This window comes from Nematolebias whitei, chromosome 15 (genome assembly GCF_014905685.2).
Source record: "Nematolebias whitei isolate Nwh7 chromosome 15, NemWhi1, whole genome shotgun sequence".
Taxonomy (NCBI): Eukaryota; Metazoa; Chordata; class Actinopteri; order Cyprinodontiformes; family Rivulidae; genus Nematolebias; species Nematolebias whitei.
In genome coordinates, this window is record NC_056512.1 from 8394856 (window position 1) to 8411328 (window position 16473).

At 42.8% G+C, this 16473-nt stretch overlaps 1 long non-coding RNA gene across 1 annotated transcript; it reads left to right on the forward strand.

Moving 5' to 3' along the window:
• Window positions 1–4385: 4385 nt before the first annotated feature.
• Window positions 4386–6295, forward strand: LOC119422028. The gene is made up of 4 exons (XR_005187393.1): window positions 4386–4575; window positions 5060–5152; window positions 5525–5621; window positions 5704–6295. It is a non-coding gene; the product is annotated as an uncharacterized LOC119422028 (long non-coding RNA).
• The last annotated feature ends 10178 nt before the right edge of the window (window positions 6296–16473 follow it).

A 16473-nucleotide genomic window follows, 5' to 3' on the forward strand; every position in this document is an offset into this window, starting at 1 on the left:
TGACAAAACCAAGAAACCACAACAAACAACTTATACAATGATAGTTTTAACATCATTAGAAAGTATTTTTTACAGTACATGGTAATACAAGATGTATTTGATGGCCACCTCAACCCAACTGAGTGTGTATCTGATAAACACCTGAATCTAATCACCTGTGTGAGCATGCTCATCACTATAAGGTTTCTCCATAAAAATGTTCAATAGTGGATGTGGGGACCCTTAAACCCGTCCCCACAGGACACGAAGGTAACACAGGGAAGACCGGAATCACAGACACACAGCGGCCCCCAAGCCCGGAACTCCGGTATTCCCCCAACAGGGACACCCGCACCCCCCAGAGAGAGAAGCAAATGGAAGCCCTGGCCAATCCCCAGCAACCACAATGCAGAAACCCCCAGGAGGCCGTAGCGACGAGTAAACAGGCCCTGCCGACAACCCTCCCCTCCAGAGTGGATCCGGCCATGGACACCAAGCCCCGAGTCCCGAGGTCATACCACCCCCCAACAGAGGCCCGACAGAGCCAGGGCACCCAGGCACCCGCAGGCAGCCACCAGGGCGGGCCCGCACACAGCCCACCACCCAGCCCCAGCTGCTGAGAGCCACCAATGCACCGGCGGCAGGGGGGCCCACCACCGGAGGGAAGCACAACCCACCAAATGGGGGGCCGAAACTGGTCCAAGAGAGGGGGGCCACCCAAAACCCAACCTGAGACAAACAGGCACACAGAGACAGCCCGACAGAGCCTCTGACTCTGAGACTGTCCAGGTCATCTGGACAGTTTCTTTTTTAGTGCTGAAACGTTTTGCCTTTGATCCAGAAGGCTTCATTCGTAAATAAATAAATAAATAAAACAATAAAAATATGGATTAGCATTATTAGGGGTAGTATCTGAAACTGATCACAAACATATATTTTGAGCATTAACAGATTAAATAAAAATATGTTGTTAAATCTTTACCGTTATTGTTTTCTTTTTTTGTGGTGAACACTGAGCTCTTCAACAACCAAACAGATTTTAATGGAACTTTAAGAAATAAGTCCTTGGATAAAACTTTTAGAGCAAACCTAATTCAAGCTGGCTGCCACAGTCAACTGGACTAAAAAAAGAACACAAAAATGTACATGCATTAGTCAAATTTAAATGGTAAATGGTAAATGGACTGTACTTGTATAGCGCCTTTCTATCTTTATTCCAAGATACTCAAAGCGCTTTACAATACAATCTGTGTCCTCTTTTACACATTCATACTGCACTCTACTAGATCTCTACAAAGCTAACTGAACAAATCATTCTAAAGAGACTAATCAGTGCTTTAGATCACATTCATACACCGATGGGACACACATCGGAGGCTATGAGGGGATAAGTGTCTTGCCCAGGGACACTTCAGCATGTTCCTGCTGGTGAATTTGAACCCCCAACTCTTGCATTGGAGGACGATTGCTCTAACCACTCAGCCACAACCGCCCTGGGGCCTGTTGGTGAAATAGTCCGATATCCAACGCACCAGGTGGTCATCCACAGACATGATGTAAAGTTTTTCTTGGAGAAGGCTGAGATCGGTTGTATTAAAAACACTGGAGAAGTCAATGTATAGTATTCTCACCATACGCTCACCCACATCAAGGTCAGTGAGGGCCCAATGTAAGAGGTAGATAACAGCATCTTCAACACCCATCTTCTCCTTGTAAGCAAACTGAAGGGGGTCTCTCACCGCCAACACTTGACGATGAACAAGCTGAAGGACCAGTCGCTCCAGTGTTTTCATCACATGTGATGTAAGTGCAACTGGCCTATAGTTGTTAAGCTCCCGGGGTTGGGTTTACTTTAGGACTGGAATGATGCAGGGTGTTTTCCACAGTGAAGGAACTCTCTCCAGCCACAGACTTAAGTTGAAGACTTGCTGTAAATGTTCACCCAGCTCCTTAGCACAGGCTTTCAAGAGTCTCAGGCTGACCTGGTCTGACTATGTCACTCTGCTGGTCTGGGAACACCTTGGTGTCCCCCAGAAGAGCTGGAAGAGGTGGCTGTGGAAAGACATGTCTAGGCCTCCCTGCTCAAGCTGCTGCCCCGTGACTCGACTTGGGAACAAGAGGAAGATGAAGGATGGATGGATTGAGTCTAAAACTCTGGCATGAAGGGCAACAGGGCGATATGTATTTCTTCACAAAATGGAAGACCTTAATTTTTCCTGGATTTTTTTTAATTTATGGATGTCAAAGAAATGCTTGACAGAGGATGAACAAACCAATTAGAAAGTAAAGACTTGCAGAATTGTTTCACCTTTTATCAACGTTTTAAAGATTGTTGTTTTCTTTAATTTCTTTTGTCTTCCTTTTATGTTTTATTATCTGTATATTTGCTTTTCTTCTTCTACTCTATGTCTGTATTACCTTCTTTTAGCTCCATACTCCTCTGCTCCAACTATCTGACACCCTTTTTACCTCTACGGCATTCCTTACAAACTCCTCCTTCAGGGCCAGTCCTACTCCATTTTTCTTTCTATCCACACCATGGTAAACAGCTTAAACCCCACACCAATGTTACAACAATTGCTGTACCACTTGGTCTTTTGGACACGTTAAACATCTACCTTCCTTCTTTGCATCATGTCAGCCTGCTTGCTACTTTTGTCTGTCATTTCCCCCATGTTTAGGGTTGCTACCCTCAGTCCTACGCACTCAAACTTCTTCTACTCCCTTTAGTCTCCTGGCATGTTTCCTACCTCGTGGTCTTTCATTAACAGTAGCACAATTTTTGCTGGCGCCCATTATACAGTACCAGTGGTGGTTGCTGTCAGTGGCAGCTCCAGAGATATTTTTCTGCAGGTGCTAAGGGGGGGCTGAGCATTTTACCGAGGGCGGTATGACAGATCAGTTGTTCTTTCATCCTCAAGGTCAAGGTGTCTTTATTGCCATTCACATCACATGTGGTACATGAGGTGGAACAAAACTATGTACACAGGGTCCCAGTTACATCCAACAAAAATACAAATTGTAAAGAGAAACAGTAGTAAGATCTGAGACATGAAGTAAGAAATACGCTAAACTAAGATTATACTAACTACTACTAGTACGAAACAATGCGCCAAACAACAGCAGCACAAACATGAGTCTGTGTGAGCAGATGAGGACAAATGAACACAGCAACAAGAAATAAATCAGCAGCATGAGATCAGCATCATGGATAGTCAGCAGCACATATCAACAATCAAGTGGCATTACAGTGATTTTTTTCACAGTATTTTATTTTACAGATTTTCACAGTGATAATCCTGACCAGGGATTCGTGAGTCTAACAGCTTCAGAGTAGAAACTGTTCCACAGCCTAGTGGTTCTGCACTTAATGCTCCTCAACCGTCTGCCTGAGGGGAGCGGGGCAAAAAATGTGTGTGCTGGGTGAGTGGGGTCCTTCATGATGCAGGTGGCCCTCTTCCTGCATCTGGAGGTGCAGATGTCTGTGGTGGTGGAGAGGCTGACACCAACAGACTTCTGTGCAGCCTTCACCACGTCCTGCAAAGCAAAACAATCAAGTGTATGGCAAGCCCTTTTAACATAAAATCGGATTCACCACGCTTACATTCCAGATATCTGAAACTGAGTTTTGACTAGACGTATTGGTTATTTAAGATATCTTGAATTGCATTTTGACTAGTCAAAATACTCATTTAAGATATCTCTAATTACATTCTGACTAGTCATAATGACGTCAGATTTACCATTGAGTTGTATGGAGGCTTCAATTCAAGATATCTTAAACTGAATTTTGACTAGTCAAAAATACAGTTCTAGATATCTCTAAGTTAATTTTGACTAGTCATTATTTGCTTTCAAGATATCTCACTTTTAGTTCTGACTAGTCATAATTACAATTAAAGATATCTTAAATTACGTCATTATTCAAGATATCTTAAATGTATTTGTAGATATCAAAAATGAAGTTTTGACTAGTGCAAATTAAATTGTAGATATCTTGAAAGCAAATAACGACTAGGCAAAACTAACTTACAGATATCTAGAACTGTACTTATGACTAGTCAAAATTCCTTTTAAGATATCTCAAAATGAATTCAAGATATCTTGAATATTTTATCATGTAGACGGCTTTTCTATTCAAGATATCTTGAATTCACATTTTGACTAGTCAGAATGACATTCAAGATATCTTGAATTGTTATTCTGACTAGTCAAAACGTCACATATTTACGTAGCATTTTGGCGGAAAAATCATAAGACATTGTAACCTTTTTATTTTATAATCTGCAAAATCAGGTCAGTCCAACACAACGCTCGTATTTTTAACATGATTTTTAACGCGGCAGCTCGGATTATTTATTGTATCTGCAACAAGAAGACTTTTTTGCGACGTCTTTTTCGCGACAACCGGAAACCGACACTTCCTGCTTTGCGAGTTTTTGCACTAAGGACCAATGTCTCTCTTTTCAACATCTTTGCTTAATTTGCCAACTTTTCTTTCACTGCTGAGGAGGAAATCGCAGCGGCGAATTCTCGAACTAATAAACTTAAAAGGATAAAAGTTTTTCCATGAAGAAAATCTCCACAGCTGTCAAGGTAAGAAAAGACGTAGCTTAGCGAGCTAACCGTTAGCTACAACATATGAAGCGCATAAACATCGTAATAAAGAAGCCTAATTTAGTGTGCTACATTATTTGGAGTGTTTGAGACAGACATCATATAACATTTTTTATTATATTTTTATGAGGTTCCATTAGTGCCAAACATATGTTTGTGTGTGTATGTAGCGTGCTGTGTATATGTAAGTTGATGTGTTAAGTGAATCCATCTATTATACAATCTATTACTTGTTTAAAGCTAAATATGTTATAACAAGTATTAATTTATTAATCTATATATATATATGTGTGTGTGTGTGTGTGTGTGTGTGTGTGTGTGTGTGTGAGTGTGTGTGCTAAAAACAGTTTTGTCCATTTTAGATCTCACTGTGTGTTGAAAAAATAAATGTTGGCTTATTTCTGCAGAAGTGCAGCTGGTAAAGGTTTTTGTAACCATGTAGTTGCACTTTTTTTTTTACCAGACTGCCCACTACTCCCAACTCCAGCTGCCAACTGGTCCTCCTGTACTGGACTGCACAAGAGATTTACAAAGATGACACAGACAAAGAACACAGGTAAAAAAAATAAAATAAGAGTGGAACACATTCTTTTCTGTTACATTATTTAGTATATGATGGTTATGATTCTCATAACAATAATTGTAATAACTTTCCCACCTGTATATTATTAGTGCCATGTGAAATTTGTCATAATCTCAATATTACTTGTGTCAAATATATTTTTCTCTCCTAACTTGTTTAGAATTGTTTGTTTTTGTAGGTAATGAATAATGCAGGTTCAACCTCTATGAATTAGTAATATTTGCAAGTTAAGTAAAAATCTTAACTCTCAAATCTGTCCCACTGTGTCCTACAAAATTGCTCATTTGCCTCTTTACTTTTATTTATTTTTTAGTTTGACATATTTTTATGCTTATTTCTTGAAAGGGAATCCATCCTGAACCTGCCAGCGAGGTCGTGGTGCGAAAGCCCAAAACTGTGGTGAAAAGATGTTTGCACTCCACGCTTTACAGAGCTTTCACAGGTATAACCTGTGGGTTAATGTTTTTATGTCCATGTTTCCTTTGTCAAAACTTATTGTGATTCTGTCACTCGTGTGTTTGTAGGACCACTTCCAGATCCTGACATCCTGGCATCGGGAGAAAAACCACCAGCTGGAGTCCCAACCACTTATCACACTTATCCTAGAGATGGTCTCTCTGCTTTGGAGCTGGTACCATCCAGACTTGGTTCTGTGCCACAGGGTTCACTGAGGTCTCACCAGTGCCCACCTGAGAAGTCCTGTGTAGCATCATTCTGCACCACATGGCTCCAGACCTCCCTGCTCTTCCTTCGATGCTGCATAGTCTTCCCAACATGTGTTTTGTGCCCACACTTGATCAACTTATGCATCTTCAGTCTCTGCAAGTGTCATATGAAGTACAGGCCAGAACCAGGGAGCAGTCCAGATGTCCCGCGTGGGTACAGCTTTGACAACCAAAGCTTACTGCGAGCTGTTTCCGCTTTCCGTGTTGCTTACAGAGGAAGTGCAGAGGAGGAGTCTGCTGACAGCACTGACAGCTCAGATGATCAGCTAACACTAAACAATAACTGTTGAACGGGTATGGTGTGATGAATGGATTGATGATTGATCAGATGAAGTCTAAACTGGACATGTTTTACTTCAACACCTTCATCCATGGTTTATATCAATGCAGCAAGAAACATAAAATTTATAAATCACCCTTTTGTTCCTTCATATTTTTAATCAGTCTCAATCTGTGTGAATCACTGTAAATACTATATCCTGATGCTGCTCAATGATCCAGGTAGGAAAATCTAAAAAAAGTTAAGTCTAGTCCTCTGGACATTCAAAAAGCAAAACAAACACACACAAAAAGTAGAAACGTTTCGTGTCTCATCCGAGAGACTTCCTCAGTCTGAGGTGCTGTTTTCAGCTCAGTCTCTTAAATAGCACCTTCTCAGAGTGGATCAACCAGTTTGCTGCTGACAACCATGTGTAAATGTGTGAACCATTTATTACTTCATTTTATGCTTAATAAATGTTTTAATGTTAAATGGTTATTGTTGCACCGGGGTCTGAGAGAAATGTAATTTCAATCCTGTGTATGTCCTGTACATGTTGCAGTTTTTGACAATAAAAGTGACTTTGAGCAGCACCTCAGACTGAAGAAGCCTTTCGGATGAAAGACGAAACGTTTCTACCTTCTTTTTTTTTGTTTGTTTTGTTTTTTTGAATGTCCAGAGGACCAGACTTAATTTTTTTAGATGTAAATACTGTAAATAGTTATTCATGAAAAATACATAAATGTGCCAATTTATTTAATTTGAAATTACATAATTTGATAAAATATCTAATCCACTATCAATTTATAGTGTACGGTTATAAAATGTTAACTTAAATAGTTAAATGTTTTTTGTTTTTACTAGATATTGTAAATTGCACTCGTTTTCCTTGTAATTCAACTGAATCAATCCACAAATAAAAAAACAGTATAGTATGCTGCTCAAGTGTGTTTTAATTGAAGAATGTTTAAAATAATTCAAAACAAACTATCTACCGGTAACTACGTAACACTAGAACAATTTACATACATGTGACAAGCTTGGGTATGGATGTTATTTTTATTTTATAAACTTACTGCAACACAACCTTAGGACTTTCACCCAAGGACATCATTTATACACAGAAAAGACACTTGGGTTTGTTTACAAGTAAACACTGTGGAACAGAACCTACACAAGACTCAACTGTCACCTTCAACCTGGAATATAAATATGAAATTAACAAAAATAAATATGAATAATACTTAAGAATTGTAAAACAAACAAACATGAGCCTCACATTCACATACAAAAATCCAAAAGCCAGCCAGTCTTCTCTCAGGTAAGACACTGCCTAATTATGGTGACTCAAGCAGCTGTGAGAGTGCAGTAAAGCATGGTAGGACAGATACGGTGGTTTTCTTGCCCCACAAGAACAACCAGGAACTGAACAAAAACAACAGCGCAGAGATTGAGCCATCTTCCTCACTGTCTAACGCTAACACTATAGCCACAGGAAGTTGTGGCATTTTCTAACAATGTTGTCCAGAACAGCTAGCGCCATTGCAGCCACCCAAAATTCGTCAGGCAGCTGTTTGAACAGCTAAGTAGCAGCCGCGGGTCCTACGCGTCATTTCTTAATTCAAGATATCTAAAAGTGTCATTCTGACTAGTCATAATTACATTCGAGATATCTTGAATTGTAATTACGGATGTTTGACCCGTCAAATGACAAATAAAGTGACGTCATTCAAGATATCTTGAATTACATTTTGACTAGTCAAAATGTAATTCAAGATATCTTGAATTGTTATTCTGACTAGTCAGAATGTAATTCAAGATATCTTAAATTAGCATTCTGACTAGTCAAAATGTAATTGTGCCTAGTCAAAACTCAATTTAAGATATCTAGAATGTAACTACAGATAGTCAGACTACTCGATTTTATGTTAAAAGGGCTTGCCATATCAAGTGGCATTACTGGGATTTTTTTCACAGAGATTTTCACAGTGATAGTCCTGACTATGGATTCATGAGTTTAACAGCCTCAGGGTAGAAGTTTGTAGCAATAACAAAGGGTGTGGTGGAGGAAGAAGGGTAACACCTTTTCCATCTCAACCCCACTACATTTATTTTATTTATTTTCCATTCATTAAAGTGGGGCATCAGCTGGTCAGTTTACTGACCAACAACAAATATAATTGGTTAATTACAGAGAGTTTTATACCAGAACAAATGAATGTTCATCTGAATGAAGAGCACAAAGGTGTCTTTGAAGTTTTATTACAAAAATAATCAAACTAAGAATCAACAATAATAATAAACAAACAATAAGAATGAATCTTGAAGGCTATCTCTTATCTAAAGCCAAATTGCCTCTTTGTGCAGGAATTATTTTGGTTTCTATACAAGCATGAATTTAGACAGTTTGACTATGTTAATAAATTGTTTCCTTTGGATTTTGGTTGCAAGAAGTTATTTAATGTGATCAGATAAGTCATTTATTATCCCTGCAAGCCAGGAAATGATTTATCAAGTTGCATTAGCTAAAAATGGCATACCAGACATAGAGTTGCATCATGTCACCAGTTTCTGCTCCTTACTGGGTCAGAGTTGAGGGCACCAGGTCACTCGTCTTTCTGAGGTTCTGCTGGTGGATCAGAACAGGATACACCACAACTCGCCAGGAACTGTCTAAAGGTAGCAGAACGTGCTGGCTCCATCCTCCAGCTGTCCAGCACTAGTGTTGGCAGCATTCTCCATAGATGTGGAAGGATGGCAGTAGGCTTGGTCCTTTTTCCAAATTATTGTTTATTTGTTGGTTTCAGTCTGCTTCCCAAAAATCCTCCTTCTCTGATTCCATTCTAGGCAATTTGCATAATAAAAACAGTACATTTTTGCATTTTGTGTGTAACACAGATTGAGGACAACTTTAATCCCAGTGCCACAAGTGTTTATTTAGTCTGTAACACAAAACAGAGCTTTAAACCGATTGTTTAGACCGCCAAGCGCGAGACAGTGATGCTCTAAACTAGACCACTGTTGCCACCTACTGGTGGAAATAAGCATTGGCTAATTTTGTGTTTGGGCAGCACGGTGGCGCAACTGGTAGAGCTGCTGCTTCTCAGCGAGCAGGTCCCTGGTTCAAATCCCAGTCCGGGGGCCTTTCTGGGCGGAGTTGGCATGTTCTCTCCGTGTATGCGTGGGTTTTCTCCGGGTACTCCGGTGTCCTCCCACAGACCAAAAACATGCATGTTAGACTGATTGGTAACTCTAAATTGTCCCTAGGTGTGAGTGAGAGAGTGTCTCGTTTGTCTCTATGTGGCACTGTGATGGACTTGTGACCCGTCCAGGGTGTATCCTGCCCCTTGCACAGTGATTGCTGGACATGGGCACCAGCGACCCCCCCTGACCCAAAAGGAAGAAGCGGGTAAATGATAATGAATGGATGGATGGATGGTTTTATGTTCGAAGCAGATGAGGCCCCCAAGAACACCCAGCGTATAACAATACAAACTGAGATCCAGCTCAGAAAGGCAAGATGAATAAATCATTGAAAACCCAAGGGTGTCACATCTGCACTTTTCAAATGTTTACCAAACTTTCAGTAAGTCTAATTTTCACTCCCTGTTCGGAGGTTCATTTCCTGTTGTGAGATCAGATTTTTTTTAAACTCATATAATCATTGATTGATTTTTTTTTATTAGTTGTGTTTTGTGAGGAAAACATCATAACAACCACTTATTAAAGAACATTAACTTAGATGAAAAAGTAAATAATCTGATATTTTATTGGGGGTGCTATGGGGGTGCTATGACTTTTCCAAGGGGAGCTATAGCACCCCCCGGTGCCCCCCCTGGTGCCGCATATGGTTGCTGTTAACCCGAGCCTGGACCATTTCAGTATGGTATCATTTGGATAGGCTTGCAAGATTGTTTAAGCAAAAATGTTTCACACCAGATACCCTCCCTGACACCACCCTCATCATTTAAGCAGGTTTAGCATTGCCTTGTGCTCTCCATGTGTAAAATTACTTAAAACAAAGCTATTTGTAGGTATTTTCATTTGCATAGTGCCATGTACTGTAACCACACCACAGCTAAAGTGGAGCAAAACCTTAATTTGTCAAGGTAACAAGACTTTTTGAGTATTTTCTCTAATGCACATTTCACTCCATCCATCCATTATCTTTACCCGCTTATTCCATTTTGGGTCACGGGGGTCGCTGGTGCCTGTTAAGGTCTGCGGGTGATGTCAAAGGTGAACGGTTTGAAGCAAGGACAAAACAACTTGAGGTAAAAAACAATAATATTTATTGGTACAGGTGTAGCTGGTAAACTCAAAATCAGGATGGATCCACTGTGGGAAATAGAGAGGAGATTGGTGGTGAACGACAGTTCGTCTTGAGAGGAGATTTTGGAAATGTTGATTTTAGTAATCCAAAAATAAGCTTACTTGTCGTTGTTGTTCCAGGAGCATGAGAAACAGGAGACAGGACCAGAATCCATCAATCCACGGTGCAACCAGGAGTGTATTTTAACGAGTGTATTTACAAAGTCACCAAGGGAGCTGGGGCGGAGGTGAGGAGAAACCAGGAACCAGGTGAGGCACACAGGAGTAAAGGTGGAGTAGGAGAAACGTTGCTGCCTTGCAGGGAAAACGATAAGGAGCTTGAAGTCAGCCAGCCAGTAGTCACAGGAACATTGAGCTTGGTAGAACTTTGCTCTGGCACTGATCTGGAGTGAGGCTCCCGATTAAATAGCTCCTCCACCTGGTCCAGGTAATGAGCAGCAGCTGTGGAAAGATAATTAGAAAAACACAAACAACAGAGAAAGGAGGGGTAGAGGAGCCAACCTCTACAGTACCTCCCCCCTAACGATCGTCTCAGGACGATGACATCATCCGTTTCTCTGGATGGTCTCGAAAAAACGCCTCTATCATCCTGGGGTCCAGGATGAAAGACCTCGGGATCCATGACTTGTCTTCAGGCCCATAACCTTCCCAATGGACCAGGAACTGGAAACCCCTACCCCGTCTTCTGGAATCCAGGATACGGTTGATCCTATATGCCGGTTGGTTGTCGATCAAAAGGGTGGCTGGGGGGGAGCCAGTGGGAGGGTTGAGCGGGCTGACTGAAACTGGTTTTAAGTTAGAAACGTGGAAAGTTGGATGGATCCTCATGGATGGTGGTAACTTGAGCCTGACTGCAGAGGGGTTTATGATCTTGTCGATAGTGTAGGGGCCAATGTACCTGGGGGCCATCTTGCGAGAGGTGTCCTTTAGACGGATGTCTCTGGTGGAGAGCCATACTGATTGGCCTACCTTGTAGTCCGGGGCTTTAGAGCGATGTCTGTCAGCTGATTCCTTGTTCCGTCCGGCAGTCCTTGACAGTGCCTCTCTAGCCTGAATCCAAACTGTCCTGCATCGGTCCATGTGGTCCTTGACTGATGGAACCAGGATTTCAGTCTCCAACAGAGGAAATGGGGGGGGGGGGTATCCAAGGGAAACCTCGAAAGGTGTCAGGCCAGTAGCGGATGAGGTCAGAGTGTTGTGTGCATATTCCACCCAGAGTAAGTGTTTTGACCAGTCAGATGGGTTCCTCTCAGACACGCACCTAAGGACGGCCTCCAACTCCTGTTTACATCTCTCCGACTGTCCGTTTGATTGTGGATGGTACCCGGAAGACAAACTCACAGTGGCCCTGATGGACTTACAGAACTCCTTCCATAATTGGGAGATGAATTGTGGGCCTCTGTCTGATACAATGTCTGTGGGTAAGCCGTGAATCCTGAAAATCTCTTAGAAGAATCTGGGCCGTCTCAAAAGCCGAAGGGAGTTTTGTGAGTGCAATGAAATGGGCAGCCTTAGAAAATCGGTCCACGACAGTGAGGACTACGGACTTCCCATCAGAAAGTGGCAAACCCATCACGAAGTCCAAAGCGATGTTTGCCCACAGTCTATCTGGAACTGGTAGTGGATGAAGTAGACCCGCCGGTGGTTGATTGTTGTTTTTATTTCGGGAACAAGTGGAGCAGGCCTTGACAAACTCCTTTATGTCCTTTGACAGTGTCTTCCACCAGAAATGTCTCTTGGTGAATTCAATCATTCGGTTGATGCCAGGATGACAGGTGAAGTGATGAGAATGAACCCAATCCAAAACCTTGTGGACGACACTCTCTGGAACGAAGATGATGCCAGGTGGTCCCCCCCCAGGATCAGGTTGCTGAACTTGAGCCTTCTTGATCTCCTGTTCAATGGGCCAAGTGACAGTTCGGACCACACAGGCTTGTGGCAAGATCCCAGAGTCCTCCTTCTCTCGGTCGGAAAAGGAGAATTGTCGAGACAATGCATCTGGTTTAACATTCTTGGAACCAGGGCGATACGTGATGGTGAACCTGAATCTCGTGAAAAACAACGCCCACCGGGCCTGACGGGGGTTAAGGCGTTTGGCGTCTTGTAAATATGCTAGGTTCTTGTGATCAGTCCAAATGATAAATGGAACATTGGCCCCCTCCAACCAGTGTCTCCATTCCTCAAGGGCTAGTTTTATGGCCAACAATTCACAGTTTCCGACGTCGTAGTTCTGTTCAGCAAGAGAGAAACGTCTTGAAAAGAACACACATGGGTGAGTTTTATTATCGTGGGGATCCCTTTGAGAGAGTACTGCCCCAGCACCAATATCTGATGCATCCACCTCCACAATGAACTTACGTTGGGGGTCAGGGTGACGGAGAATGGGTGCAGAACAAAAACGTTGCTTCAACTCACGGAAGGCTCGATCGGCTTCGGGGGTCCAGTTGAACTTGAGATTCGTGGACGTAAGTTGGGTGAGAGGGGCTGCCGTCTGACTGTAGTTCCGGATAAAACGACGGTAGAAGTTAGCAAATCCCAGGAACCTCTGAAGTTGCTTTCTGTCCGTAGGTGTAGGCCACTTCAGCACCGCTCGGATCTTCTCAGGGTCAGTGTGGTAGTGTTCCTCGTTAAAAATAAACCCAAGGAAAGAGACAGAGGTTACATGGAATTCACACTTCTCAGCCTTGACATAAAGTCAGTTTTCATATAGTCGTTGTAGTACTGTGCGAACATGGGTCTGGTGGGACTGGATGTCAGTAGAATAAATCAAAACGTCGTCTAGGTACACAAACACAAATTTATCAGAGTCAGAGTCAGAGTTTCTTTATTGTCATTCGCACCTCATGTGGTACATGTGGTGGAGCGAAATTATGTACACGGGGTCCCAGTTACATCCAACAATAAAATGTATAAGAAAAACAGTAATAACATCTAAGATATGAACAAAGAAAAACATCAACTAAATATACACTAAGCACTCATAACATAAAACATTGAACATCAGCACAAACATGAACATGAGTCTGTGAGCAGATGTGCACGCATATTGATCATATCTTGGAGAACGTCGTTGATGAGAGTCTGAAAAATGGCAGGAGCATTGGTGAGTCCGAACGGCATAACCAAATATTCAAAATGTCCAAAAGGGGTCTTAAATGCAGTTTTCCACTCATCTTCTTCCTTGATCCTCAAAAGGTGATAAGCATTTCTAAGGTCCAATTTTGAAAAAACAGTGGCAGAAAGAAGTTGTTCTTGTATTGAGTTGATTAATGGAAGTGGGTACTTGTTTTTTATGGTTATCGCATTTAGACCTCGGTAGTCGATACACGGGCAGAGTGAACCATCTTTCTTATCTACAAAGAAAAACCCCGCCCCTAATGGGGACGTTGAAGGGCGAATGATGCCAGATTGTAATGATTCGTCTAAATACTTTTGCATAGTTTCTTTTTCGCTCTGAGAGAGCTTATATAGGCGACTCGAAGGGAGAGGGGCTCCCGGCAACAGTTCAATTGAGCAGTCGTATGGGCGATGTAGAGGTAAAGATAATGCTTTATTTTTACAAAAAACGGGCGCAAAATCATGGTAAACCCTGGGTATTTTTGACAAATCAGGTGGAGCGGAGGTCACCTCCTTTATTGTGTCAGACGGAAAACCAGCAGACCTTAGACAGTTCCTTAAACAATATTCGCTCCAAACACTGACTCTTTTCTTCTGCCAATAAATGATGGGGTTGTGTTTTACCAACCATGGATAGCCCAAAATAAACTGCGGTGAGGGAGAATGAAAAAACATGAACTCACCCAGTTCTCTGTGATTCCCGGAGATGATGAATGGTAAGTCAGTAACCTCCTGGGTGATAGTGGTGATGTTTTTTCCCGTGACTCCAGCCACCGGAATGGGGTAAGGAAGACTTCTGGTAGGTATTTGAAGCTCATCTACCAAATCTTGAGAAATAAGGTTCCTCTCATCTCCCGAGTCAATGAGGGCCTCAATGGAGTAGTGTCTCTGTTGAAGCATAATTCTGGCAGGAAGACAAAAACGTGAATCAGGGGCACAACGAGCTTCACTCACCAGGATCCCCTGAATGGCTGGTGAGTGCTGGAGTTTAACTTGTTTGGGCAAGATTGCACAAAATGTCCTCTCTTTCCACAGTAGAAACATTCACGTGCTGCCAATCGTCGTTGCCTCTCCTGCAACGTGAGTCGGTCCGTCGGATCTGCATTGGCTCAGGCTCGGAGTCATAGTGAGTGGTATCAGGTTGAAACGTGGGTCCTCTGATAGCAGGAAATGCTGGAGGAAAAGTTGACCCGGAAGCCATCGGTTCCGCTTGGCCCCGCCTCTCCCGAAGGCGATTATCGATCCTGATCGCCAAACTGATGAGATCATCCAACGTCTCCGGCTCATCTCTAAGTGCCAGTTGATCCTTTATTTGATCAGAAAGTGAATTAGAAAATACTCCCTTTAGTGCCCCCTCATCCCACCTGGTTTTCTCCGCCGCAACCCGGAAGAGGATGGCGTATTCAGCCACGGTAACTTGATCCTGTCTCATAGCCAACAGACGGCGGGATGTCTCCTCCTGGTGGACAGGGACATGAAACACACTCTTGAAATCCTTAATAAAGTCGTTAAATGCTAGTGAAACTACAGGGTGAGACTGGAGGTAGGCATGAGCCCATTCAAGAGGTACACCTCTCAATGAAGTAACGATATAAGTGATCCTGGATGCAGAGTTTGGGAACAGAGAAGGAGAACGGGCAAATGCTAGTTCACACTGGAGGAGGAAACCATTGAATTGTTCCGGGTTACCTTCAAAAACTGCGGCCGGCCGAATCTCTGGCTCACGGGGTTGTTCCGAGCGGGCGGTGCTTAGCGCTGGCGGCGCTAATGGTGGTGAGACGGCCGGCGTGGGGGGAGTTAGTGTTCCCATTCTATTGCCGATGGACTGAATCATTCCACCCACCGTTTCCAGATTTGACTGTGTAGTCTTGTGTTGGGTAATTAGTTCCTGTAAGAGAACTTTATTTCTCCTTACCCTCTCCTCAATGGTGACCTGATCAGCATTCAAACCGTTCTTTGACATATTTTGGCCAGAGCAAACTGTTAAGGTCTGTGGGTGATGTCAAAGGCGAACGGTTTGAAGCAAGGACAAAACAACTTGAGGTAAAAAAACAATTATATTTATTGGTACAGGTGTAGCTGGTAAACTCAAAATCAGGATTTTTTTTTCATTTAGCCTTTATTTATCCAGGTTAGTCTCATTGAGCCACAAGAACTCATTTTCAAGAGAGACCTGTTTAGGGAGCACATGGTGGGGGTTAAGGGCCTTGCTCATGGGCCCAGAGTGGGGCGAATGAGGATGGGGGCAAGTGTGGGTGTTTCACCTACTCCACCCACAATTTTGATGTTGTCGGGGCCGGGGCGTGAACCGGCGATCTTCCGATCACAAGCCCACCCCCCTAACCTCTGCGCCACCACTCCCCCTAAAGGATGGATCCACTGTGGGAAATAGAGAGGAGATTGGTGGTGAACGACAATTTGTCTTGAGAGGAGATTTTGGAAATGTTGATTTTAGTAATCCAAAAATAAGCTTACTTGTCGTTGTTGTTCCAGGAGCATGAGAAACAGGAGACAGGACCAGAATCCAACAATCCACGGTGCGACCAGGAGAGTATTTTAACGAGTGTATTTACAAAGTCACCAAGGGAGCCGGGGCGGAGGTGAGGAGAAACCAGGAACCAGGTGAGGCACACAGGAGTAAAGGTGGAGTAGGAGAAACGTTGCTGCCATGCAGGGAAAACGATAAGGAGCATGAAGTCAGCCAGCCAGTAGTCACAGGAACATTGAGCTTGGTAGAACTTTGCTCTGGCACTGATCTGGAGTGAGGCTCCCGATTAAATAGCTCCTCCACCTGATCCAGGTAAAGAGTAGCATCTGTGGAAAGATAATTAGAAAAACACAAACAACAGAGAAAGGAGGGG